General features: G+C 43.7%; 7 non-coding genes and 35 pseudogenes across 7 annotated transcripts; all 42 read right to left on the bottom strand.

Moving 5' to 3' along the window:
• Window positions 1-3,290: 3,290 nt before the first annotated feature.
• On the bottom strand, window positions 3,291-3,405 carry LOC136769188 (U5 spliceosomal RNA). Its single transcript, XR_010822146.1, has one exon. It is a non-coding gene; the product is annotated as a U5 spliceosomal RNA (small nuclear RNA).
• A 6,191-nt stretch (window positions 3,406-9,596) lies between these two features.
• LOC136768915 (uncharacterized) lies at window positions 9,597-9,715 on the bottom strand (annotated as a pseudogene).
• Window positions 9,716-9,928: 213 nt separating this feature from the next.
• On the bottom strand, window positions 9,929-10,048 carry LOC136768948 (uncharacterized; annotated as a pseudogene).
• Window positions 10,049-10,268: 220 nt separating this feature from the next.
• LOC136769480 (uncharacterized) lies at window positions 10,269-10,387 on the bottom strand (annotated as a pseudogene).
• Window positions 10,388-10,606: 219 nt separating this feature from the next.
• Window positions 10,607-10,725, bottom strand: LOC136768964 (uncharacterized; annotated as a pseudogene).
• Window positions 10,726-10,935: 210 nt separating this feature from the next.
• Window positions 10,936-11,054, bottom strand: LOC136769557 (uncharacterized; annotated as a pseudogene).
• Window positions 11,055-11,270: 216 nt separating this feature from the next.
• On the bottom strand, window positions 11,271-11,389 carry LOC136769213 (5S ribosomal RNA). Its single transcript, XR_010822171.1, has one exon. It is a non-coding gene; the product is annotated as a 5S ribosomal RNA (ribosomal RNA).
• A 215-nt stretch (window positions 11,390-11,604) lies between these two features.
• On the bottom strand, window positions 11,605-11,723 carry LOC136768956 (uncharacterized; annotated as a pseudogene).
• Window positions 11,724-11,932: 209 nt separating this feature from the next.
• On the bottom strand, window positions 11,933-12,051 carry LOC136769636 (uncharacterized; annotated as a pseudogene).
• Window positions 12,052-12,266: 215 nt separating this feature from the next.
• Window positions 12,267-12,385, bottom strand: LOC136769675 (uncharacterized; annotated as a pseudogene).
• A 220-nt stretch (window positions 12,386-12,605) lies between these two features.
• Window positions 12,606-12,724, bottom strand: LOC136769613 (uncharacterized; annotated as a pseudogene).
• Window positions 12,725-12,940: 216 nt separating this feature from the next.
• Window positions 12,941-13,059, bottom strand: LOC136769447 (uncharacterized; annotated as a pseudogene).
• Window positions 13,060-13,275: 216 nt separating this feature from the next.
• Window positions 13,276-13,394, bottom strand: LOC136769347 (uncharacterized; annotated as a pseudogene).
• A 215-nt stretch (window positions 13,395-13,609) lies between these two features.
• On the bottom strand, window positions 13,610-13,728 carry LOC136769214 (5S ribosomal RNA). The gene has a single exon (XR_010822172.1). It is a non-coding gene; the product is annotated as a 5S ribosomal RNA (ribosomal RNA).
• A 561-nt stretch (window positions 13,729-14,289) lies between these two features.
• On the bottom strand, window positions 14,290-14,408 carry LOC136769572 (uncharacterized; annotated as a pseudogene).
• A 210-nt stretch (window positions 14,409-14,618) lies between these two features.
• Window positions 14,619-14,737, bottom strand: LOC136768994 (uncharacterized; annotated as a pseudogene).
• A 224-nt stretch (window positions 14,738-14,961) lies between these two features.
• LOC136769018 (uncharacterized) lies at window positions 14,962-15,080 on the bottom strand (annotated as a pseudogene).
• Window positions 15,081-15,290: 210 nt separating this feature from the next.
• LOC136769019 (uncharacterized) lies at window positions 15,291-15,409 on the bottom strand (annotated as a pseudogene).
• Window positions 15,410-15,619: 210 nt separating this feature from the next.
• On the bottom strand, window positions 15,620-15,738 carry LOC136769058 (uncharacterized; annotated as a pseudogene).
• Window positions 15,739-15,963: 225 nt separating this feature from the next.
• On the bottom strand, window positions 15,964-16,082 carry LOC136769017 (uncharacterized; annotated as a pseudogene).
• Window positions 16,083-16,292: 210 nt separating this feature from the next.
• LOC136768899 (5S ribosomal RNA) lies at window positions 16,293-16,411 on the bottom strand. Its single transcript, XR_010822045.1, has one exon. It is a non-coding gene; the product is annotated as a 5S ribosomal RNA (ribosomal RNA).
• A 226-nt stretch (window positions 16,412-16,637) lies between these two features.
• LOC136769670 (uncharacterized) lies at window positions 16,638-16,756 on the bottom strand (annotated as a pseudogene).
• A 209-nt stretch (window positions 16,757-16,965) lies between these two features.
• LOC136769358 (uncharacterized) lies at window positions 16,966-17,084 on the bottom strand (annotated as a pseudogene).
• A 209-nt stretch (window positions 17,085-17,293) lies between these two features.
• LOC136769475 (uncharacterized) lies at window positions 17,294-17,412 on the bottom strand (annotated as a pseudogene).
• Window positions 17,413-17,631: 219 nt separating this feature from the next.
• On the bottom strand, window positions 17,632-17,750 carry LOC136769471 (uncharacterized; annotated as a pseudogene).
• Window positions 17,751-17,960: 210 nt separating this feature from the next.
• LOC136768993 (uncharacterized) lies at window positions 17,961-18,079 on the bottom strand (annotated as a pseudogene).
• Window positions 18,080-18,305: 226 nt separating this feature from the next.
• Window positions 18,306-18,424, bottom strand: LOC136769016 (uncharacterized; annotated as a pseudogene).
• Window positions 18,425-18,634: 210 nt separating this feature from the next.
• Window positions 18,635-18,753, bottom strand: LOC136769441 (uncharacterized; annotated as a pseudogene).
• A 212-nt stretch (window positions 18,754-18,965) lies between these two features.
• LOC136769688 (uncharacterized) lies at window positions 18,966-19,084 on the bottom strand (annotated as a pseudogene).
• Window positions 19,085-19,301: 217 nt separating this feature from the next.
• LOC136769470 (uncharacterized) lies at window positions 19,302-19,420 on the bottom strand (annotated as a pseudogene).
• Window positions 19,421-19,630: 210 nt separating this feature from the next.
• On the bottom strand, window positions 19,631-19,749 carry LOC136768991 (uncharacterized; annotated as a pseudogene).
• Window positions 19,750-19,975: 226 nt separating this feature from the next.
• Window positions 19,976-20,094, bottom strand: LOC136769014 (uncharacterized; annotated as a pseudogene).
• Window positions 20,095-20,304: 210 nt separating this feature from the next.
• Window positions 20,305-20,423, bottom strand: LOC136769226 (5S ribosomal RNA). Its single transcript, XR_010822184.1, has one exon. It is a non-coding gene; the product is annotated as a 5S ribosomal RNA (ribosomal RNA).
• A 226-nt stretch (window positions 20,424-20,649) lies between these two features.
• Window positions 20,650-20,768, bottom strand: LOC136769669 (uncharacterized; annotated as a pseudogene).
• A 209-nt stretch (window positions 20,769-20,977) lies between these two features.
• Window positions 20,978-21,096, bottom strand: LOC136769356 (uncharacterized; annotated as a pseudogene).
• Window positions 21,097-21,305: 209 nt separating this feature from the next.
• Window positions 21,306-21,424, bottom strand: LOC136769298 (5S ribosomal RNA). The gene has a single exon (XR_010822253.1). It is a non-coding gene; the product is annotated as a 5S ribosomal RNA (ribosomal RNA).
• A 218-nt stretch (window positions 21,425-21,642) lies between these two features.
• On the bottom strand, window positions 21,643-21,761 carry LOC136769637 (uncharacterized; annotated as a pseudogene).
• Window positions 21,762-21,970: 209 nt separating this feature from the next.
• LOC136769598 (uncharacterized) lies at window positions 21,971-22,089 on the bottom strand (annotated as a pseudogene).
• Window positions 22,090-22,299: 210 nt separating this feature from the next.
• Window positions 22,300-22,418, bottom strand: LOC136769389 (uncharacterized; annotated as a pseudogene).
• Window positions 22,419-22,629: 211 nt separating this feature from the next.
• LOC136769662 (uncharacterized) lies at window positions 22,630-22,748 on the bottom strand (annotated as a pseudogene).
• A 217-nt stretch (window positions 22,749-22,965) lies between these two features.
• Window positions 22,966-23,084, bottom strand: LOC136769240 (5S ribosomal RNA). The gene has a single exon (XR_010822197.1). It is a non-coding gene; the product is annotated as a 5S ribosomal RNA (ribosomal RNA).
• Window positions 23,085-23,300: 216 nt separating this feature from the next.
• Window positions 23,301-23,419, bottom strand: LOC136769562 (uncharacterized; annotated as a pseudogene).
• Window positions 23,420-23,513: the final 94 nt, after the last annotated feature.

The raw sequence follows: 23,513 nt of genomic DNA, 5'->3' as shown, positions 1-23,513 counted from the left end.
CGGTTGTAACGAGTGGTTATTTCAGTCAAAGTTGCTCTTCTATCAGCTTGAATCAGTCGGCCCATTCTCCTCTGACCTCTAGCATCAACAAGGCATTTTCGCCCACAGGACTGCCGCATACTGGATGTTTTTCCCTTTTCACACCATTCTTTGTAAACCCTAGAAATGGTTGTGCGTGAAAATCCCAGTAACTGAGCAGATTGTGAAATACTCAGACCGGCCCGTCTGGCACCAACAACCATGCCACGCTCAAAATTGCTTAAATCACCTTTCATTCCCATTCAGACATTCAGTTTGGAGTTCAGGAGATTGTCTTGACCAGGACCACACCCCTAAATGCATTGAAGCAACTGCCATGTGATTGGTTGATTAGATAATTGCATTAATGAGAAATTGAACAGGTGTTCCTAATAATCCTTTAGGTGAGTGTATATCAAATAGCATGTAAAGACTTTAATGTTTTTTTTTTTTAAATAAACATTGTTACCAGTCATAATGATCTGCGCTTCATGGACAGGCCATCCACCTTTTGGAGGTTTGTTCGTGTCTCTCCACTCTGCTCTGAAGTTTCGAGTCGTCTCTTCGTCATCATCAGCAATGCTGAATAAATCAAAATTGCGAAAGCAAGCAGTGGGAATCACGCTGTAAGAGTCTTTGTCGACCCCGCTTTCCCACTTCACCAACGCGTGCATCACCGCCATACTACCTTCACCTTCTCGTCCGTTTTTTCTGCGCGTTTTTCCCCCGACAAGTCACGGCACAAAAAACAGTCCCGCTCTGCATTCTGGTACTTGGCGTTCTTAATAACACCAACAGGGTGTAATCGCATAGACCACTCGAGTATAAAGTACTACATATCCCATCTGTTACAGTTTTTTTTCTTCTTCTGAAACTGCAAGCGCACTACATAAAGTTTGGCAAATGAAGAAATTTGGATGATGAGTTTACAATCTTATAAACAGTATTTAAGTAAACCTAGATATGCAATTCCAAAAAGAACAGCATCGAGATGGAGAAACAGGATACAAAAATAATAATACAATGTTTATACTTTTTGTATTTTAATTACAGTATGTAATTATTGCCTTTTGATTTACATTTACAGAAAAAGAACGGCGGCAAACGTGGACTACCCAACAAGAAGCAACAAAGTTACTAAAATATCAGATTCTCAGGTAAGCTTCATGCAGCCATACATGTATAATTATAAAATCAATCCAAAAAATAGACCTTGTTTACCCTACAACTGATTTGAGTGTTAATTCTATTTAAGATATAAAAAAATATTTTGTTTTCTGAACTAATAATCTGTGAACATTCTATTATCTCTATAATTTTAATTAATACATTTATTTTATTATTGGTGGAACATTATATTTTTCAGCTCAGATGATTTCACGTACCATCAATTTTTCTGTTAATAAATGTGCAAAAACAAATCAGATGGATAGGCCCCTACATATGAACATTAAGTTAAAGGCCTAGAGTGAGTGTTCTTCACTTCCAGTCATGGCGGGCCACAATCCAGCTCTTTGTAACTCATCAACAACCAAAGACCTGGGAAAAGGGTTAAATGGCTTCAGTTAAGCCAATTAGGTAATTAAGAGCTCAACTGGAAAAAAAACAGCAGGCATAGGGGTACTTTAGGACCACAGTCACTGATATAACCTACAATGTTGTTGTAATGAAAATCAGCAGACAGTGGGCCTCCTCCAGGACTAAGGTTGAGAAGCACTGGTCTTGAAGACCACAATAACAATCGACCTCAAGGGCTAGGGATATTCGAGGTGATGCTAAACCAGTCCTGAATGTTTAAATATAATGTTATTTTCTTGTAGTGTGCCGTTGCTGTTAATGCAACCAGTTATATTGAGCCATCAAATACAGAAGCTGACGAAAGACATCAACATGTAAATTTAGTTGTAAATTTAAAGTGTGTGTGAAAAGTATTTTGTATATGGAGATTAACCCATAGTTTCACAGATAAATTGTGGACCAGTGATATTCAGGATCTTCAAAACAAGTCCTGAATGCTCAAACTTAACACTTCTTTTTTTAGAGTGTCGTTGCTGTCAATCCAGCCAGTGATGTGGAGCCATCAGATACAGAAGCTGATGAAAAACAACATGTAAATTTCCTAAATTAATATGGTGCATCAAAATACTTATTTAGCACTTTCAACTGTTTCTTTGTGATTCCTAAAATTACTTTACAGGCTGGGGCTGGGGGAAGACACTGCGCCCGCCTGGAGAAGCCTGTACAAGCCCCCCTCAATAAGAGAGCTGGCAATCTGCAGTGGAGGGTGTTACACACCATTATTGCTGTCAATTCTTTTATTACTGTTCTTAACCCTGCTGTGTCCGACGCCTGCCCATTCTGTGCTCAGAGAGAGACCGTGTTTCACTGTTTCAGCACTTGCTCTCGGTTGTCACCCATTTTTAGTCTTTTAACTCGTCTTTTTACTGATCTTAACCTGATTTTTAACACAAAGGTTTTTATTTTAGGGGCGCGATACACCAGAAGGACCAAACATGTGGACCAGCTGGTAAACTTCTTGCTGGGCCAGGCTAAAATGGCCGTCTATAAGACTAGGAAGAACAGAGTGTGTGGGGAGGGCAGTGAGGATGCAGTGAGAGTGTTTGCCATGCTGGTCAAGTGCAGAGTCAGACTAGAGTTTAACTATTACAGGCTGATGAATGATTTGGAGAGTTTTGAACAGGTCTGGTGTATTAATGATGCCCTTTGTGAATTGTATGACGGGGAGTTGGTTTTTATTATGTAATTCATTTATAGGGTTTAGTATTTGATGGTTGTTTTGTTGTGTGTATTGGGTTGCTTTCTTTAAAAGTGTACAGATCAGTGGCGGAGTTAATGCTTGTTGGGGGGAGACAAACAAAGGGGAACACTATTTTTTATTTATTTATTTATTTTCTTTTGTATGAATTATTGCGTGTTGCAAACAGGCAATGAAGTCTGATAAAAGTCAAAAAGTCTCTCTCTCTCTCACACACACACACACAGCCAGCAAGACACACAGAGCCAGCCAGCTCAGCGATGACATCACAAACATCTCTCTCAGGTGACTCCTATGACATCACAGAGCACGTACATTCCGTTGCTTGCCGTCTGTCAACCACTCAGTCACTGCCAGCCAGACTGGCTGGCTGACTGGATGGTGGGGCTGCTTGCTGCTGCTGCGTACCTTAGCAAGCTTATTTGCTTGACCGGCCTTCCTCCTCCGCCCACATGCCCACCTATGTCCGATCTGCTGTTCACCTGGATCACAGCTCCGCCCCAACAAGGCAGAGCCTCCCAAGAATGGTACAAACTCACCCACGATCCCCTCCACGGAAAGCTATAGCAAAAGGCAAAAGCATTATACGTAATGAAGAGGAACCCGAGTCCAAGACGCATCCGACCAGCCATACATATTTGTGTGTATTAAAGATCACATTTTATTACATTTAGATTTTCTGTACTTTATTACATCTTTTTGTGATTTTTAAATGTATTGTTTCTTTTCCTTATATATGTATGTATGTATGTATGTATGTGTGTGTGTGTCTGTGTGAAAGTGTATGTGTTTGTGTGTCTCTGTGTGAAAGTGAGTGTGTGTGTGTCTGTCTCTGTGTTTGTGTGTCTGTCTCTGTGTGAAAGTGAGTGTGTGTGCGTGTGTCTGTCTGTGAAAGTGTGTGTGTGTGTGTGGGTGTGACAGTGTGTATGAGTGTCTGTCTGTCATGTAACTCGCACATCTGTGAGGGCACCATTTTTGCAGAAAGAGATGTACACATTTTGGAGCAACATATGCTGCCATCCAGACATCGTCTTTTCCAGGGACATCCCTGCATTTTTCAGCAGGATAACGCCAAACCACATTCTGCCCAGATTACAAGCGCATGGTTGCGTAGGCAGAGAGTGCGGGTGCTAGCATGGCCTGCCTGCAGTCCTGACCTGTCTCCGAATTGAGAATGTGTGGCGCACTATGAAGTGCAAATTAAGACAACGAAGGCCCTGTGCAGTTGCGCAGCTGAGGAAATGCATAATGGATGAATGGGGGGAAATCCCACTTGCTAAACTTAACCAAGTGGTGTCTTCAGTGCCCAAGTGCTTAATAAGTGTTATTAAAAGAAAAGGTGATGTTACATAGTGGTAAACAGTCGACTGTCCCAACTTTCTTGGTTTCTTTTCACTGCTAATGAGATGCTGTAGAGTGAGTTAGTTATATTGCTTTCAGGAGCTCTAATCGTATTGATGAGTTCATGCAGCATTTGTAATTGAATTTCAAAAAGAAATCCTTGCTGTCTGGCCTGTGTGTATGAGATGTACTCTGTCAATCTTTGGCTAACAACTGAAACATTGGTAGAACAAAAATGGCAACATAAAAAAGAAAAGTACATTTTAAAAGAGCACATTAAATAGGATGAATATACAGTTTTTTACAATCACTTTGTCACTAATTTCAGAACCTTGATGTCATTTTTCAAAACTCTAGACACAAAACTCAAAACGGTCATCACTTGTAACACAGGCTGTCCAATGTTCAAAACATTGCATTGTGCATTCATATCTTTAAAGAAACCTTGCACTTGCAGACTTGTTGGTTCAAATAATTCATTTATCATGAAATACCATAGTAACATTTATTTAGATCACCCACACAGAAGATACCGATAGTTTCACTGTGTAGTTGTTCGTACAATCATTAAATATTGTAGTACAAAATATGTGATACATGTTTCATTATGGTACTACACATAAATACATCACTGTAAAAGGACTAGTAGAGAGAATACTACAGACACAGTGGAATCATTGAACAAAATCTGAAATGTATTGATGCAATACAATCAAATCACACCATAGGTTTCTTTGAAGCCATGCAACAATAATTAGCTACAAAAAAGAACAAAACTACAGTAAAATGTCAACTGCAGTGTTCCTCACCTGGCTTAGTGTAAAACAAAGGATTGATTACTGTACTTCTGAATTTCCATCAGCCCTGTGTTCAGGTTCAGGTTCTCACAACCATTTTTCACAAGAGGCATCTTGAAACTGAACATACCTGAACATACTCAGTCATCAGCTGCTTCACTCTGTCTGCATTTCTTTCAAAAGGCACACTATACTCTGTGCTACACATTGGTATGCAGTATACAGTCATTTGACAATTGAGAGTAGCCTAATGTTTAGTGCATGCTGAAGACTTGCCGCTTCTCAGTACGGAAATTTCTGATGATTGAGGCCACAGTTGATCCTGAGTTGATTCTGAGGTTTGATTGAATCATTGTAGCTGCCTCAGTCATGGTCATGCCATGATTTACAACATGCTCTACAACTATTTCTCGGATTTCACTGGACACTATTTGCTGTTGCTGCCGCTGTCTGGTCCGTGGCCTTGTCCTCTACCACGTTCCCCCAACACCTCTCAAATGAGGCCCATGGCTGCCTCTCTGGTGAGGCCTAAGCCCTCCTCTATGACGAGGCCCACGACCACCTCTCAGAAGGGGTGCATGTCCCCTTCCATTCCTTTGACCACCACGTCTTCCTCCTCCCACTGCTTGACCTCTATTGTGACCTGGATGACTTGCCGGCTCCATGTTATCACTGTGTTGCTGGGGTGGATAGCACTCATTTCACTCGATACTCGTACCACAATGTGAAATCAATCATCAATAACCAGTTGGCAGTATTGGAAAAGCAATTACAAGGGCCTGCATACATACAGTAATGTCAAATCTGATGTGGAAGAACAATCATCTTCAACCAGGTTGGAGCGTTAGTTGCAATGCCTTTAATACACGCAGCGTGGAGAGGAACAGTGACTCAAGTAGATCCCAAAGTCGCTCTGCCTTCATTTTAACAGTCAGAGCTTTTATACACAAAAATCAAAGAGCTGGTTATAATCAGAAAGTCATTACTATGTTATCTTAAAAGTTAGCTAAGCAGAATTTATATCATTATAGGACAGAGTTCATAGATCAACACATGGATTAGGGAGCAGGCACTTCAATCATACTGTTTGACATTGTCTCCAAGATTCTCATCGTAAATAACAAACAGAAATCAAACTACCTTCTGGCCTGACCTTCTAGCTTGACCTTATCTTTCTTAAGTATACAAGAGAGAAAAACAGGTATTAGAGAAAAAAATTCTAACTTTCCTTCCACACTGCAAACATGGTGTGGAAAAGTGCTACATGATGATGAATGATGATGAAATATTACATCCATAGATAATGTAGTCCAACTGGTTCATGCTCCTCGTTTATTGATGTCAATGGATCTCATTATCCTGAAACTTTCATGATCGAAACATGGAATATTGTTTGTCAGTTTCCATAAAATTATGCATTAAGAGTAATGCAACAGTCACTTATCATTTTGAGCAGCTGTATCAATTGATAGTTAGATCTTTGTAATGAAATGAATAGACAGTGATCTCAGATGTAATGTGTGAATTGCATTTTGAAATGGTAATACTTTGATGTTAAGTTGTGTCATTTTAGTTCAATGAACAAATGATCTGAGGTTGATGTGTATTGTATCCAAGCAATTGTAAAAAAGTGTTAGAGTTTTGAAAAATGTGCATTTTGATCATCGGGTGTCTAGAGTTTTGAAAAATGACATCAAGGTTCTGAAATGAGTGCCAAAGTGATTGTAAAAAAGTGTAATATCAGGGGACAGTGGCTATTAGTGATCTGGCCTTCCGTGGCCTCTGTATTAATGTAACAGGTCACATTGTATGTGTACACTGATACTTGATAGTATAATATAGTACAAGTAAAAAACATACATAGGTATCATAGAAGTATTTTGCAGAAATGATTATGGATAGTTATCAAAATGGAGAGGAAATGCTAAATCCAGTCTCCCCAGGCTGAGCTTCTATTGCTGCACCTGCTAAGTGGCTGCTGGCCCCACTATATGGATAGAGCCACACCAAGTACAAGAGTCTCCCCATTGCTATTTATATCTCCCTATCCAGTCTTCTATACGTGTCAGGTATACAAGTGTGTGTGTGTGTGTGTGTGTGTGTCTGTCTGTCTGTCTGTCTGTGAAAGTGTGTGTGTGTGTGTGTGTGTGAAAGTGTGTGTGAGTGTCTGTCTGTCTGTCTGTCATGTAACTTGCACATCTGTGAGGGCACCACTAATGCAGAAAGAGATGTACACATATTGTTTATTTTCCATATATATGTATGTATGTATGTATGCATGTCCAATTGCTTTGACAATACAAATGAATTGAATTGAGAGGGAGAGAGAGAGAGTAAGAGAGAGAGAGAGAGAGACAGACAGACAGACAGACAGAGAGACACACACACACACACACACACACACACACACAGAGAGCCAGCCAGCCAGCTCAGCGATGACATGACGAGCCTCTCTCAGCTTACTGCTATGACATCACAGAGCACGTACATTCCGTTTAACAAATCGTTAAACAAAAAAGGTTATAAACACATTGACTACAATACCGGTTAGTAAGACGAAGGTGAGTCTCTCGTTAGTATTATTAGTCAGACATTAAATAACTACGCAGGTTAGTATTTATGTCAGGTAACTTCTCGTTATATATATATCAGTCTCATTTACGTTTAGGTGCCGAGAAAGATCCTATTTGTTACCACAATTTCCCTTAACTGATTATTATTCAATGATTAAGGATAGGCAGGGCCACCAATAATCTAATGTCTATTAACTTGTGTCAATTTCAGACTAAACAGTTAAACAGGAATGAGAAGATATTTCTCGGCGTTGACAGATTTTATTTCTAAAATTATCAACAAAACAGTTTAATGCAACTCACATTTATATTTAAGAAAACTAAATGATATTACACATTCTAGAGTTATGAATCACAGATTAACATTTCTAATTGATTTCTCAAATGTCATGAATCACAAACTCCAAACTGTTAAACTTATGTGAACTTCGTCGCAGAGAGGCCTCTCTGGCTTCGGGCTCAGATAACAGCACACGGCACGAGGTCCGTGTGGTTTGGAACAAAGGCAGTCCGGTTCGGCTTTGTCCAAGAACTTCCACTCAGTCGATGCACCTGGAAGTTGGGGTTTCGCGAATGTAGAGTCTTTTCCAAACAGATTTTCCATTGGTTTGAAGGCTCCAAGGTTGTGCACAAAATCTTCTTTGTAAGCAGGGTTCCACCGTAGTTACTTGAAGACAAAGTCTTTGAGGAAAGCAGGGCCCTGTTTGTTCCAAGGGTCAAGTTTCTTAAGACTCAAATAGCTATTTAAGTGACTGACACTTTCGTATTCAGTCGACTTAGTCAATTGTCCAGCTGTAAAACTCCACTGATCAGGTGGGTCTGTGAAGTTATTTATTTAATAAAGTCCTTTAAAATAATTCTTCGCTCAATCTCCTTCTCCCAGTTTAACTCTTCTGTTGCCGGCAAAGACTTGGTTGGTTTCTGATTCCGGTTCTGGCAACAGAGCTACAGGTTGAGCTGTGGCAGCGAGTTTCTGGTTCAGGTGAGAGAGAGAGAGAGAGAAAGACTGTCCGCTGTTCCTTATAGTCTGTCAGATCAGTAGGTGATTGGTCCCTGAGTTCTTGAGATTGGATTTCGGTTTCAGCCCCCAGTGTCCTATTGGAGGGAGGCTTTATTTATGACTGATGTCAATCCATGCCATCTTTTGGAAATGCCGGTTGGCCTGGGTTCGTAGCTCTATGTCGGGATTTCGGCTCTCATCCACTTCAAAGAGTTTTTATCACCTACAGGCCCCTTTCTCCAGACATCTCATAGCAGAATTCCAAACTATTTGGCCTCTTCTCGGTGCCATCCTCCCCAAAACTGTCACTTTGATGCAAACCAGTTCCAAGCTGATGAGCTAAGGAAATCTGATAACTTTGGGGGGGGAGAGGTCTTCTTTAGATCAGTGCTTCAGCTCAGAGCCCAAATGCTCTTATCCAAATACACCCAACATAACGCTACATATGTATGTATGTATGTATATATGTGTAGAAGGAAAATTAGAAATTATTTTCTTACACCTGTTTTTCTCTCTTGTATACTTAAGAAAGATACGGTCAAGCTAGAAGGTCAGCCCAGAAGATAGTTTGATTTCTGTTTGTTATTTACGATGAGAACCTTGGAGACATTGTCAAACGGTATGACCTACGTGCCTGTTCCCTAAAACCATGTGTTGACCTATGAACTCTGTTCTATAATGATATATGTTCTGCTTAGTTAGCCTTTAAGATAACATAGTAATGACTTTCTAGCATGTATGGATGTATGTATGTATGTATATATATATATATATATGTATGTATGTATGTCCAATTGCTTTGACAATACAAATGAATTGAATTGAGAGGAAGAGAGAGAGAGAGAGAGAGAGAGAAAGAGAGAGAGAGAGACAGACAGACAGACAGCTCAGCGATGACATCACGAGCCTCTCTCAGCTGACTGTTATGACATCACAGAGCACGTACATTCCGTTGCTTGTCGTCTGTCAACCACTCAGTCACTGCTAGCCAGACTGTCCCTAAGACAAAGTGTACAATACTTCAATTATATCTCCTCCAGACAGATAAAGAGTATTAAGAGCTACGATGAAGTTACCCAGGAGACGTAAAAAGCTTGCATCACCTGGTATTTCCTGGAGGTCACCCATCCAAGTACCAACCAGGCCCTGGCTCGTTTAGTTTCCAAGGTCTGACGAGATCGGGCGCGTTCAGGACGGTGTGGCCGCAAGCCAAGAGGCCTGGCTGCATAATGTCTCTAAAAGGCTGGAGGGTATTGACGGAACTTCCAGCAAAAAAAAAAGAAATAACAAAAATGGAGGGAAAAATTTCAGTGCAGCAAAGGGTGTTGAAAGTAGCCGGGTACGTGTACAATACTTCAATTATATCTCCTCCAGACAGAAAGAGTATTAAGAGCTACGATGAAGTTACACAGGATACGTAAAATGCTTGCATTACATGGTATTTCCAGGAGGTCACCCATCCAAGTACTGATCAGGACCTGCCCCGTTTAGCTTCCGAGACCTGACGAGATCGGGCGCATTCAGGATGGTGTGGCACACAAGCCAAGACGCCTGGCTGCATGATGTCTCTAAAAGGCTGGCGGGTATTGACGGAACATCCAAGAAAAAAAAAAAAAAAAAAAATAGAAAAATGGAGGGAAAAATATCAGTGCAGGAAAGGGTGTTGAATGTAGCCGGGTACGTGTACAATACTTCAATTATATCTCCTCCAGACAGAAAGCGAGTATTAAGAGCTACGATGAAGTTACCCAGGAGACGTAAAAAGCTTGCAGCACCTGGCATTTCCAGGAGGTCACCCAACCAAGTACTGACCAGGCCCTGCCCCGTTTTGCTTCCGAGATATGATGAGATCAGGCGCGTTCAGGACGGTGTGGCCGCAAGCCAAGAGACCTGGCTGCATGATGTCTCTTAAAGGCTGGCAAGTATTGACGGAACTTCCAGCAAAAAAAAAAAAAAAAAAAATAGAAAAAGGGAGGGAAAAATATCAGTGCAGCAAAGGGTGTTGAAAGTAGCCGGGTACATGTACAATTCTTCAATTATATCTCCTCCAGACAGAGAGAGAGTATTAAGAGCTACGATAAAGTTACCCAGGAGACGTAAACGCTTGCAGCACTAAGTATTTCCAGGAGGTCTCACATTCATGTACTAACCAGGTCCTGCCCCGTTTAGCTTCCGAGATCTGACGAGATCGGGCGCGTTCAGTATGGTGTGGCCGCAAGCCGAGATGCCTGGCTGCATGATGTCTCTTAAAGGCTGGCGGGTATTGACGGAACTGCCAGCAAAAAAAAAAAAGAAAAATAGAGGGAAATATACCAGTGCAGCAAAGGGTGTTGAAAGTAGCCGGGTACGTGTACAATTCTTCAATTATATCTCCTGGAGATAGAAAGAGAGTATTAAGAGCTACGATGAAGTTACCCAGGAGACGTAAAAAGCTTGCAGCACCTGGTATTTCCAGGAGGTCACACATCCAAGTACTGACCAGGCCCTGCCCCGTTTAGCTTCCGAAATCTGATATGATCGGGAGCGTTCAGGACGGTGTGACTACAAGCCAAGAGGCCTGGCTGCATGATGTCTCTTAAAGGCTGGCGGATATTGACGGAACTTCCAGCAAAAAAATAAAATAAAAAGAAAAATGGAGGGAAAAATATCAGTGCAGCAAAGGGTGTTGAAAGTAGCCTAGTAAGTGGACAATTCTTCAATTATATCTCCTGGAGACAGAAAGAGAGTATTAAGAGCTACGATGAAGTTACCCAGGAGACGTAAAAGGCTTGCAGCACCTGGTATTTCTAGGAGGTCTCCCATCCATGTACTGACCAGGCCCTGCCCCGTTTAGCTTCCGAGATCTGACGAGATCGGGCGCATTCAGGATGGTGTGGCCGCAAGCCGAGAGGCCTGGCTGCATGATGTCTCTTAAAGGTTGGCGGGTATTGACGGAACTTCCAGCAAAAAAAAAAAAAAAAAAGAAAAATGGATGGAAAAATATCAGTGCAGCAAAGGGTGTTGACAGTAGCTGGGTACGTGTACAATACTTCAATTATATCTCCTCCAGACAGATAGAGAGTATTAAGAGCTACGATAAAGTTACCCAGGAGACGTAAAAGCTTGCAGCACGAGGTATTTCCAGGAGGTCTCACATTCATGTACTGACCAGGTCCTGCCCCGTTTAGCTTGCGAGATCTGACGAGATCGGGCGCGTTCAGGATGGTGTGGCCGCAAGCCGAGATGCCTGGCTGCATGATGTCTCTTAAAGGCTGGCGGGTATTGACGGAACTGCCAGCAAAAAAAAAAAGAAAAATAGAGGGAAATATACCAGTGCAGCAAAGGGTGTTGAAAGTAGCCGGGTACGTGTACAATTCTTCAATTATATCTCCTGGAGACAGAAAGAGAGTATTAAGAGCTACGATGAAGTTACCCAGGAGACGTAAAAAGCTTGCAGCACCTGGTATTTCCAGGAGGTCACACATCCAAGTACTGACCAGGCCCTGCCCCGTTTAGCTTCCGAAATCTGATATGATCGGGCGCGTTCAGGACAGTGTGACTACAAGCCAAGAGGCCTGGCTGCATGATGTCTCTTAAAGGCTGGCGGATATTGACGGAACTTCCAGCAAAAAAATAAAAAAAAAAGAAAAATGGATGGAAAAATATCAGTGCAGGAAAGGCTGTTGAAAGTAGCTGGGTACGTGTACAATTCTTCAATTATATCTCCTCCAGACAGAAAGAGAGAATTAAGAGCTACGATAAAGTTACCCAGGAGACGTAAGAGCTTGCAGCACCAGGTATTTCCAGGAGGTCTCACATTCATGTACTGACCAGGTCCTGCCCCGTTTAGCTTCCAAGATCTGACGAGATCGGGCGAGTTCAGGATGGTGTGGCCGCAAGCCAAGAGGCCTGGCTGCATGATGTCTCTTAAACGCTGGAGGGAATTGATGGAACTTCCAGCAAGAAAAAAAAAAAAAAAAAATAGAAAAATGGAGGGAAAAATATCAGTGCAGCAAAGGGTGTTGAAAGTAACTGGGTACGTGTACAATACTTCAATTATATCTCCTCCAGACAGAAAGAGAGTATTAAGAGCTACGATAAAATTACCCAGGAGACGTAAAAGCTTGCAGCACCAGGTATTTCCAGGAGGTCTCACATTCAAGTACTGACCAGGTCCTGCCCCGTTTAGCTTCTGAGATCTGACGAGATCGGGCGCGTTCAGGACGGTGAGGCCGCAAGCCGCAAGGCCTGGCTGCATGATGTCTCTTAAAGGTTGGCGGGTATTGACGGAACTTCCAGCAAAAAAAAAAAAAAAAAAGAAAAGTGGATTGAAAAATATCAGTGCAGCAAAGGGTGTTGACAGTAGCTGAGTACGTGTACAATACTTCAATTATATCTCCTCCAGACAGAAAGAGAGTATTAAGTGCTACGATGAAGTTACCCAGGAGACGTAAAAAGCTTGCAGCACCTGGTATTTCTAGGAGGTCTCCCATCCAAGTACTGACCAGGCCCTGCCCCATTTAGCTTCCGAAATCTGACGAGATCGGGCGCATTCTGGACGGTGTGGCCACAAGCCGAGAGGCCTGGCTGCATGATATCTCTTAAAGGCTGGCGGGTATTGACGGAACTTCCAGAAAAAATAAAAAAGTAAAAGAAAAATGGAGGGAAAAATATCAGTGCAGCAAAGGGAGTTGAAAGTAGTCGGGTACTTGTACAATTATTCAAATTTATCTCCACCACACAGAAAGAGAGTATTAAGAGCTACGATGAAGTTACCCAAGTGACGTAAAAAGCTTGCAGCACCTGGTATTTCCAGGAGGTCTCCCATCCAAGTACTGACCACACCCTTCCCCGTTTAGCTTCCGAGATCTGACGAGATCGGGCGCGTTCAGGACGGTGTGGCTGCAAGCCAAAAAGCCTGGCTGCATGATGTCTCTTAAAGGCTGGTGGGTATTGACGGAACTTCCAGCAAAGAACAAAAGAAAAAAGAAATATGGAGGGAAAAATATCAGTGCAGCAAAGGGTGTTGAAAGTAGCCGGGTACGTGTACAATACTTCAAATATATCTCCTCCAGACAGAAAGAGAGTACTAAGAGCTACGATGAAGTTACCCAGGAGACGAAAAAGCTTGCAGCACCTGGTATTTCCAGAAGGTCACCCATCCAAGTACTGACCAGGCCCTGCACCGTTTAGCTTCCGAGGTCTGATGAGATCGGGCACGTTCAGAACGGTGTGGCCGCAAGCCAAGAGGCCTGGCTGCATGATGTCTCTTAAAGGCTGGCGGGTATTGACGGAACTTCCAGCCAAAAAAAAAAAAAAAAGAAAAAAGAAAAACGGAGGGAAAAATATCAGTGCAGCAAAGGGTGTTGAAAGTAGCCGGGTACGTGTACAATTCTTCAAATATATCTCCTCCAGACAGAAAGAGAGAATTAAGAGCTACGATGAAGTTACCCAGGAGACGTAAAAAGTTTGCAGCACCTCGTATTTCCAGGAGGTCACCCATCCAAACACTGACCAGGCCCTGCCACGTTTAGCTTCCCAGATCTGACGAGAACGGGCGCGTTCAGGACGGTGTGGCCAGAAGCCAAGATGCCTGGCTGCATGATGTCTCTTAAAGGCTGGCGGGTATTGACGGAACTTCCAGGAAAAAAAAAAAAAAAAAAAAAAAGAAAAACGGAGGGAAAAATATCAGTGCAGCAAAGGGTGTTGAAAGTAGCCGGGTACGTGTACAATACTTCAATTATATCTCCTCCAGACAGATCGAGAGTATAAAGAGCTACGATAAAGTTACCCAGGAGACGTAAAAGCTTGCAGCACTAGGTATTTCCAGGAGGTCTCACAATCAAGTACTGACCAGGTCCTGCCCCGTTTAGCTTCCGAGATCTGACGAGATCGGGCGCGTTCAGGATGGTGTGGCCGCAAGCCGAGATGCCTGGCTGCATGATGTCTATTAATGGTTGGCGGGTATCGACGGAACATCCAGCAAATAAAAAAAAGAGAAATGGTGGTAAAAATATCAGTGCAGCAAAGGGTGTTGAAAGTAGCCAGGTACGTGTACAATACTTCAATTATATATTCTCCAGACAGATAGAGAGTATTAAGAGCTACGATGAAGTTCCCCAGGAGAAGTAAAAAGCTGGCAGCACCTGGTATTTCCAGAAGATCTCCAATCCAAGTACTGACCAGGTCCTGCCCCGTTTAGTTTCCGAGATCTTCCGAGATCGGGCGCGTTCAGGATGGTGTGGCCGCAAGCCAAGAGGCCTGGCTGCATGATGTCTCTTAATGGCTGGCGGGTATTGACGGAACTTCCAGCAAAAAAAAAAAAAAAAAAAAAGAAAAAGAAAAATGGAGGGAAAAATATCAGTGCAGCAAAGGGTGTTGAAAGTAGACGGGTACGTGTACAATAATTCAATTATATCTCCTCCAGACAGATAGAGAGTATAAAGAGCAACGATAAAGTTACCCAGGAGACGTAAAAGCTTGCAGCACTAGGTATTTCCAGGAGGTCTCACAATCAAGTACTGACCAGGTCCTGCCCCATTCAGTTTCCGAGATCTGACGAGATCGGGCGCGTTCAGGATGGTGTGGCCGCAAGCCGAGATGCCTGGCTGCATGATGTCTCTTAAAGGCTGGCGGGTATTGACGGAACTGCCAGCAAAGAAAACAAAGAAAAATAGAGGGAAAAATACCAGTGCAGCAAAGGGTGTTGAAAGTAGCCGGGTACGTGTACAATACTTGAATTATATCTCCTCCAGACAGAAAGAGAGTATTAAGAGCTACGATGAAGTTACTCTGGTGACGTAAAAAGCTTGCAGCACCTGGTATTTCTAGGAGGTCTCCCATCCAAACACTGACCAGGCCCTGCCACGTTTAGCTTCCCAGATCTGACGAGAACGGGCGCGTTCAGGACGGTGTGGCCAGAAGCCAAGATGCCTGGCTGCATGATGTCTATTAATGGTTGGCGGGTATCGACGGAACATCCAGCAAATAAAAAAAAGAGAAATGGTGGTAAAAATATCAGTGCAGCAAAGGGTGTTGAAAGTAGCCAGGTACGTGTACAATACTTCAATTATATATTCTCCAGACAGATAGAGAGTATTAAGAGCTACGATGAAGTTCCCCAGGAGAAGTAAAAAGCTGACAGCACCTGGTATTTCCAGAAGATCTCCAATCCAAGTACTGACCAGGTCCTGCCCCGTTTAGTTTCCGAGATCTTCCGAGATCGGGCGCGTTCAGGATGGTGTGGCCGCAAGCCAAGAGGCCTGGCTGCATGATGTCTCTTAATGGCTGGCGGGTATTGACGGAACTTCCAGCAAAAAAAAATAAAAAAAAAAAAGAAAAAGAAAAATGGAGGGAAAAATATCAGTGCAGCAAAGCGTGTTGAAAGTAGACGGGTACGTGTACAATAATTCAATTATATCTCCTCCAGACAGATAGAGAGTATAAAGAGCAACGATAAAGTTACCCAGGAGACGTAAAAGCTTGCAGCACTAGGTATTTCCAGGAGGTCTCACAATCAAGTACTGACCAGGTCCTGCCCCATTCAGTTTCCGAGATCTGACGAGATCGGGCGCGTTCAGGATGGTGTGGCCGCAAGCCGAGATGCCTGGCTGCATGATGTCTCTTAAAGGCTGGCGGGTACTGACGGAACTGCCAGCAAAGAAAAAAAAGAAAAATAGAGGGAAAAATACCAGTGCAGCAAAGGGTGTTGAAAGTAGCCGGGTACGTGTACAATACTTGAATTATATCTCCTCCAGACAGAAAGAGAGTATTAAGAGCTACGATGAAGTTACTCTGGTGACGTAAAAAGCTTGCAGCACCTGGTATTTCTAGGAGGTCTCCCATCCAAGTACTGACCAGGCCCTGCCCCGTTTAGCTTCCGAGATCTGACGAGATCGGGCGCATTCAGGACGGTGTGGCCACAAGCCGAAAGGCCTGGCTGCATGATGTCTCTTAAAGGTTGGCGGGTATTGACGGAACTTCCAGCAAAAAAAAATAAAAAAAGAAAAAGAAAAAGAAAAATGGAGGGAAAAATATCAGTGCAGCAAAGGGTGTTGAAAGTAGCTGGGTACGTGTACAATACTTCAAATATATCTCCTCCAGATAGATAGAGAGTATAAAGAGCAACGATAAAGTTACCCAGGAGACGTAAAATCTTGCAGCACTAGGTATTTCCAGGAGGTCTCACAATCAAGTACTGACCAGGTCCTGCCCCGTTTAGCTTCCGAGATCTGACGAGATCGGGCGCGTTCAGGATGGTGTGGCCGCAAGCCGAGATGCCTGGCTGCATGATGTCTCTTAAAGAATGGCGGGTATTGACGGAACTGCCAGCAAAAAAAAAAAAGAAAAATAGAGGGAAAAATACCAGTGCAGCAAAGGGTGTTGAAAGTAGCCGGGTACGTGTACAATACTTGAATTATATCTCCTCCAGACAGATAGAGAGTATTAAGAGCTACGATAAAGTTACCCAGGAGACGTAAAAGCTTGCAGCACCAGGTATTTCCAGGAGGTCTCACATTCAAGTACTGACCAGGTCCTGCCCCGTTTAGCTTCCGAGATCTGACGAGATCGGGCGCGTTCAGGATGGTGTGGCCGCAAGCCGAGACGCCTGGCTGCATGATGTCTCTTAAAGGCTGGCGGGTATTGACGGAACTGCCAGCAAAAAAAAAAAGAGAAATGGTGGTAAAAATATCAGTGCAGCAAAGGGTGTTGAAAGTAGCCAGGTACGTGTACAATTCTTCAATTATATCTCCTCCAGACTGAAAGAGAGTATTAAGAGCTACGATGAAGTTACCCAGGAGACGTAAAAAGCTTGCAGCACCTGGTATTTCCAGGAGGACACCCATCCAAGTACTGACCAGGCCTTGCCCCGTTTAGCTTCCAAGATCTGACAAGATCGGGCGCGTTCAGGACGGTGTGGCCGCAAGCCGAGATGTCTGGCTGCATGATGTCTCTTAAAGGCTGGCGGGTATTGACGGAATTTCCAGCAAAAAAAAAAAAAAAAAAAAAAGAAAAATGGAGGGAAAAATATCAGTTCAGGAAAGGGTGTTGAAAGTAGCCGGGAACGTGTACAATACTTCAATTATATCTCTTCCAGACAGATAGAGAATATTAAGAGCTACGATAAAGTTACCCAGGAGACGTAAAAGCTTGCAGCAACAGGTATTTCCAGGAGGTCACCCATCCAAGTACTGACCAGGCCCTGCCCCGTTTAAATTCCAAGATCTGATGAGATCGGGGGCGTTCAGGACGGTGTGGCTGCAAGCCAAGAGGCCTGGCTGCATGATGTCTATTAATGGTTGGCGGGTTTTGACGGAACATCCAGCAAATAAAAAAAAGAGAAATGGTGGTAAAAATATCAGTGCAGCAAAGGGTGTTGAAAGTAGCCGGGTACGTGTACAATACTTCAATTATATATTCTCCAGACAGATAGAGAGTATTAAGAGCTACGATGAAGTTCCCCAGGAGAAGTAAAAAGCTGGCAGCACCTGGTATTTCCAGAAGATCTCCAATCCAAGTACTGACCAGGTCCTGCCCCGTTTAGTTTCCGAGATCTTCCGAGATCGGGCGCGTTCAGGATGGTGTGGCCGCAAGCCAAGAGGCCTGGCTGCATGATGTCTCTTAATGGCTGGCGGGTATTGACGGAACTTCCAGCAAAAAAAAATAAAAAAAGAAAAAGAAAAAGAAAAATGGAGGGAAAAATATCAGTGCAGCAAAGGGTGTTGAAAGTAGACGGGTACGTGTACAATAATTCAATTATATCTCCTCCAGACAGATAGAGAGTATAAAGAGCAACGATAAAGTTACCCAGGAGACGTAAAAGCTTGCAGCACTAGGTATTTCCAGGAGGTCTCACAATCAAGTACTGACCAGGTCCTGCCCCATTCAGTTTCCGAGATCTGACGAGATCGGGCGCGTTCAGGATGGTGTGGCCGCAAGCCGAGATGCCTGGCTGCATGATGTCTCTTAAAGGCTGGCGGGTATTGACGGAACTGCCAGCAAAGAAAAAAAAGAAAAATAGAGGGAAAAATACCAGTGCAGCAAAGGGTGTTGAAAGTAGCCGGGTACGTGTACAATACTTGAATTATATCTCCTCCAGACAGAAAGAGAGTATTAAGAGCTACGATGAAGTTACTCAGGTGACGTAAAAAGCTTGCAGCACCAGGAATTTCTAGGAGGTCTCCCATCCAAGTACTGACCAGGCCCTGCCCCGTTTAAATTCCAAGATCTGATGAGATCGGGGGCGTTCAGGAGGGTGTGGCTGCAAGCCAAGAGGCCTGGCTGCATGATGTCTCTTAATGGTTGGCGGGTTTTGACGGAACATCCAGCAAATAAAAAAAAAAGAGAAATGGTGGTAAAAATATCAGTGCAGCAAAGGGTGTTGAAAGTAGCCAGGTACGTGTACAATTCTTCAATTATATCTCCTCCAGACTGAAAGAGAGTATTAAGAGCTACGATGAAGTTACCCAGGAGACGTAAAAAGCTTGCAGCACCTGGTATTTCCAGGACGACACCCATCCAAGTACTGACCAGGCCTTGCCCCGTTTAGCTTCCAAGATCTGACAAGATCGGGCGTGTTCAGGACGGTGTGGCCGCAAGCCGAGATGTCTGGCTGCATGATGTCTCTTAAAGGCTGGCGGGTATTGACGGAATTTCCAGCAAAAAAAAAAAAAAAAAAAAGAAAAATGGAGGGAAAAATATCAGTTCAGGAAAGGGTGTTGAAAGTAGCCGGGAACGTGTACAATACTTCAATTATATCTCTTCCAGACAGATAGAGAATATTAAGAGCTACGATAAAGTTACCCAGGAGACGTAAAAGCTTGCAGCAACAGGTATTTCCAGGAGGTCACCCATCCAAGTACTGACCAGGCCCTGCCCCGTTTAAATTCCAAGATCTGATGAGATCGGGGGCGTTCAGGACGGTGTGGCTGCAAGCCAAGAGGCCTGGCTGCATGATGTCTATTAATGGTTGGCGGGTTTTGACGGAACATCCAGCAAATAAAAAAAAGAGAAATGGTGGTAAAAATATCAGTGCAGCAAAGGGTGTTGAAAGTAGCCGGGTACGTGTACAATACTTCAATTATATATTCTCCATACAGATAGAGAGTATTAAGAGCTACGATGAAGTTCCCCAGGAGAAGTAAAAAGCTGGCAGCACCTGGTATTTCCAGAAGATCTCCAATCCAAGTACTGACCAGGTCCTGCCCCGTTTAGTTTCCGAGATCTTCCGAGATCGGGCGCGTTCAGGATGGTGTGGCCGCAAGCCAAGAGGCCTGGCTGCATGATGTCTCTTAATGGCTGGCGGGTATTGACGGAACTTCCAGCAAAAAAAAATAAAAAAAGAAAAAGAAAAAGAAAAATGGAGGGAAAAATATCAGTGCAGCAAAGGGTGTTGAAAGTAGACGGGTACGTGTACAATAATTCAATTATATCTCCTCCAGACAGATAGAGAGTATAAAGAGCAACGATAAAGTTACCCAGGAGACGTAAAAGCTTGCAGCACTAGGTATTTCCAGGAGGTCTCACAATCAAGTACTGACCAGGTCCTGCCCCATTCAGTTTCCGAGATCTGACGAGATCGGGCGCGTTCAGGATGGTGTGGCCGCAAGCCGAGATGCCTGGCTGCATGATGTCTCTTAAAGGCTGGCGGGTATTGACGGAACTGCCAGCAAAGAAAAAAAAGAAAAATAGAGGGAAAAATACCAGTGCAGCAAAGGGTGTTGAAAGTAGCCGGGTACGTGTACAATACTTGAATTATATCTCCTCCAGACAGAAAGAGAGTATTAAGAGCTACGATGAAGTTACTCAGGTGACGTAAAAAGCTTGCAGCACCTGGTATTTCTAGGAGGTCTCCCATCCAAGTACTGACCAGGCCCTGCCCCGTTTATCTTCCGAGATCTGACGAGATCGGGCGCATTCAGGACGGTGTGGCCACAAGCCGAAAGGCCTGGCTGCATGATGTCTCTTAAAGGTTGGCGGGTATTGACGGAACTTCCAGCAAAAAAAAATAAAAAAATAAAAAGAAAAAGAAAAATGGAGGGAAAAATATCATTGCAGCAAAAGGTGTTGAAAGTAGCTGGGTACGTGTACAATACTTCAAATATATCTCCTCCAGACAGATAGAGAGTATAAAGAGCAACGATAAAGTTACCCAGGAGACGTAAAATCTTGCAGCACTAGGTATTTCCAGGAGGTCTCACAATCAAGTACTGACCAGGTCCTGCCCCGTTTAGCTTCCGAGATCTGACGAGATCGGGCGCGTTCAGGATGGTGTGGCCGCAAGCCGAGATGCCTGGCTGCATGATGTCTCTTAAAGAATGGCGGGTATTGACGGAACTGCCAGCAAAAAAAAAAAAGAAAAATAGAGGGAAAAATACCAGTGCAGCAAAGGGTGTTGAAAGTAGCCGGGTACGTGTACAATACTTGAATTATATCTCCTCCAGACAGATAGAGAGTATTAAGAGCTACGATAAAGTTACCCAGGAGACGTAAAAGCTTGCAGCACCAGGTATTTCCAGGAGGTCTCACATTCAAGTACTGACCAGGTCCTGCCCCGTTTAGCTTCCGAGATCTGACGAGATCGGGCGCGTTCAGGATGGTGTGGCCGCAAGCCGAGACGCCTGGCTGCATGATGTCTCTTAAAGGCTGGCGGGTATTGACGGAACTGCCAGCAAAAAAAAAAAGAAAAATGGAGGGAAAAATATCAGTGCAGCAAAGGGTGTTGAAAGTAGCCAGGTACGTGTACAATTCTTCAATTATATCTCCTCCAGACTGAAAGAGAGTATTAAGAGCTACGATGAAGTTACCCAGGAGACGTAAAAAGCTTGCATCACCTGGTATTTCTAGGAGGTCTCCCATCCAAATACTGACCAGGCCCTGCCCCGTTTAGCTTCCGAGATCTGACGAGATCGGGCGCGTTTAGGATGGTGTGGCCGCAAGCCGAGATGTCTGGCTGCATGATGTCTCTTAAAGGCTGGCGGGTATTGACGGAATTTCCAGCAAAAAAAAAAAAAAAAAAAGAGAAAAATGGAGGGAAAAATATCAGTGCAGCAAAGGGTGTTGACAGTAGCTGGGTACGTGTACAATTCTTCAATTATATCTCCTCCAGACAGAAAGAGAGAATTAAGAGCTATGATAAAGTTACCCAGGAGACGTAAAAGCTTGCAGCACCAGGTATTTCCAGGAGGTCTCCCATCCAAGTACTGACCAAGTACTGCCCCGTTTAGCTTCCGAGATCTTACGAATTCGGGCGCGTTCAGGACGGTGTGGCCGCAAGCCGAGAGGCCTGGCTGCATGATGTCTCTTAAAGGTTGGCGGGTATTGACGGAACTTCCAGCAAAAAAAAAAAAGAAAAATGGATGGAAAAATATCAGTGCAGCAAAGGGTGTTGACAGTAGCTGGATACGTGTACAATACTTCAATTATATCTCCTCCAGACAGATAGAGAGTATTAAGAGCTACGATAAAGTTACCCAGGAGACGTAAAAGCTAGCAGCACCAGGTATTTCCAGGAGGTCTCACATTCATGTACTGACCAGGTCCTGCCCCGTTTAGCTTCCGAGATCTGACGAGATCGGGCGCGTTCAGGATGGTGTGGCCGCAAGCCAAGATGCCTGGCTGCATGATGTCTCTTAAAGGCTGGCGGGTATTGACGGAACTGCCAGCAAAAAAAAAAAAGAAAAATAGAGGGAAATATACCAGTGCAGCAAAGGGTGTTGAAAGTAGCCGGGTACGTGTACAATTCTTCAATTATATCTCCTGGAGACAGAAAGAGAGTATTAAGAGCTACGATGAAGTTACCCAGGAGACGTAAAAAGCTTGCAGCACCTGGTATTTCTAGGAGGTCTCCCATCCAAGTACTGACCAGGCCCTGCCCCGTTTAAATTCCAAGATCTGATGAGATCGGGGGCGTTCAGGACGGTGTGGCTGCAAGCCAAGAGGCCTGGCTGCATGATGTCTCTTAATGGTTGGCGGGTTTTGACGGAACATCCAGCAAATAAAAAAAAAGAGAAATGGTGGTAAAAATATCAGTGCAGCAAAGGGTGTTGAAAGTAGCCAGGTACGTGTACAATTCTTCAATTATATCTCCTCCAGACTGAAAGAGAGTATTAAGAGCTACGATGAAGTTACCCAGGAGACGTAAAAAGCTTGCAGCACCTGGTATTTCCAGGACGACACCCATCCAAGTACTGACCAGGCCTTGCCCCGTTTAGCTTCCAAGATCTGACAAGATCGGGCGCGTTCAGGACGGTGTGGCCGCAAGCCGAGATGTCTGGCTGCATGATGTCTCTTAAAGGCTGGCGGGTATTGACGGAATTTCCAGCAAAAAAAAAAAAAAAAAAAGAAAAATGGAGGGAAAAATATCAGTTCAGGAAAGGGTGTTGAAAGTAGCCGGGTACGTGTACAATTCTTCAATTATATCTCCTGGAGACAGAAAGAGAGTATTAAGAGCTACGATGAAGTTACCCAGGAGACGTAAAAAGCTTGCAGCACCTGGTATTTCTAGGAGGTCTCCCATCCAAGTACTGACCAGGCCCTGCCCCGTTTAGCTTCCGAGATCTGACGAGATCGGGCGCGTTCAGGATGGTGTGGACGCAAGCCGAGATGTCTGGCTGCATGATGTCTCTTAAAGGTTGGCGGGTATTGACGGAACTTCCAGCAAAAAAAAAAAAAAAAAAAGAAAAATGAATGGAAAAATATCAGTGCAGCAAATGGTGTTGACAGTAGCTGGGTGCGTGTACAATACTTCAATTATATCTCCTCCAGACAGATAGAGAGTATTAAGAGCTACGATAAAGTTACCCAGGAGACGTAAAAGCTTGCAGCACCAGGTATTTCCAGGAGGTATCACATTCATGTACTGACCAGGTCCTGCCCCGTTTAGCTTCCGAGATCTGACGAGATCGGGCGCGTTCAGGATGGTGTGGCCGCAAGCCGAGATGCCTGGCTGCATGATGTCTCTTAAAGGCTGGCGGGTATTGACGGAATTTCCAGCAAAAAAAAAAAAAAAAAAAATAGAAAAATGGAGG

Source organism: Amia ocellicauda, chromosome 14 (genome assembly GCF_036373705.1).
Source record: "Amia ocellicauda isolate fAmiCal2 chromosome 14, fAmiCal2.hap1, whole genome shotgun sequence".
NCBI classification, from domain to species: Eukaryota; Metazoa; Chordata; class Actinopteri; order Amiiformes; family Amiidae; genus Amia; species Amia ocellicauda.
This window is presented reverse-complemented; position numbering and strand designations above follow the sequence as displayed.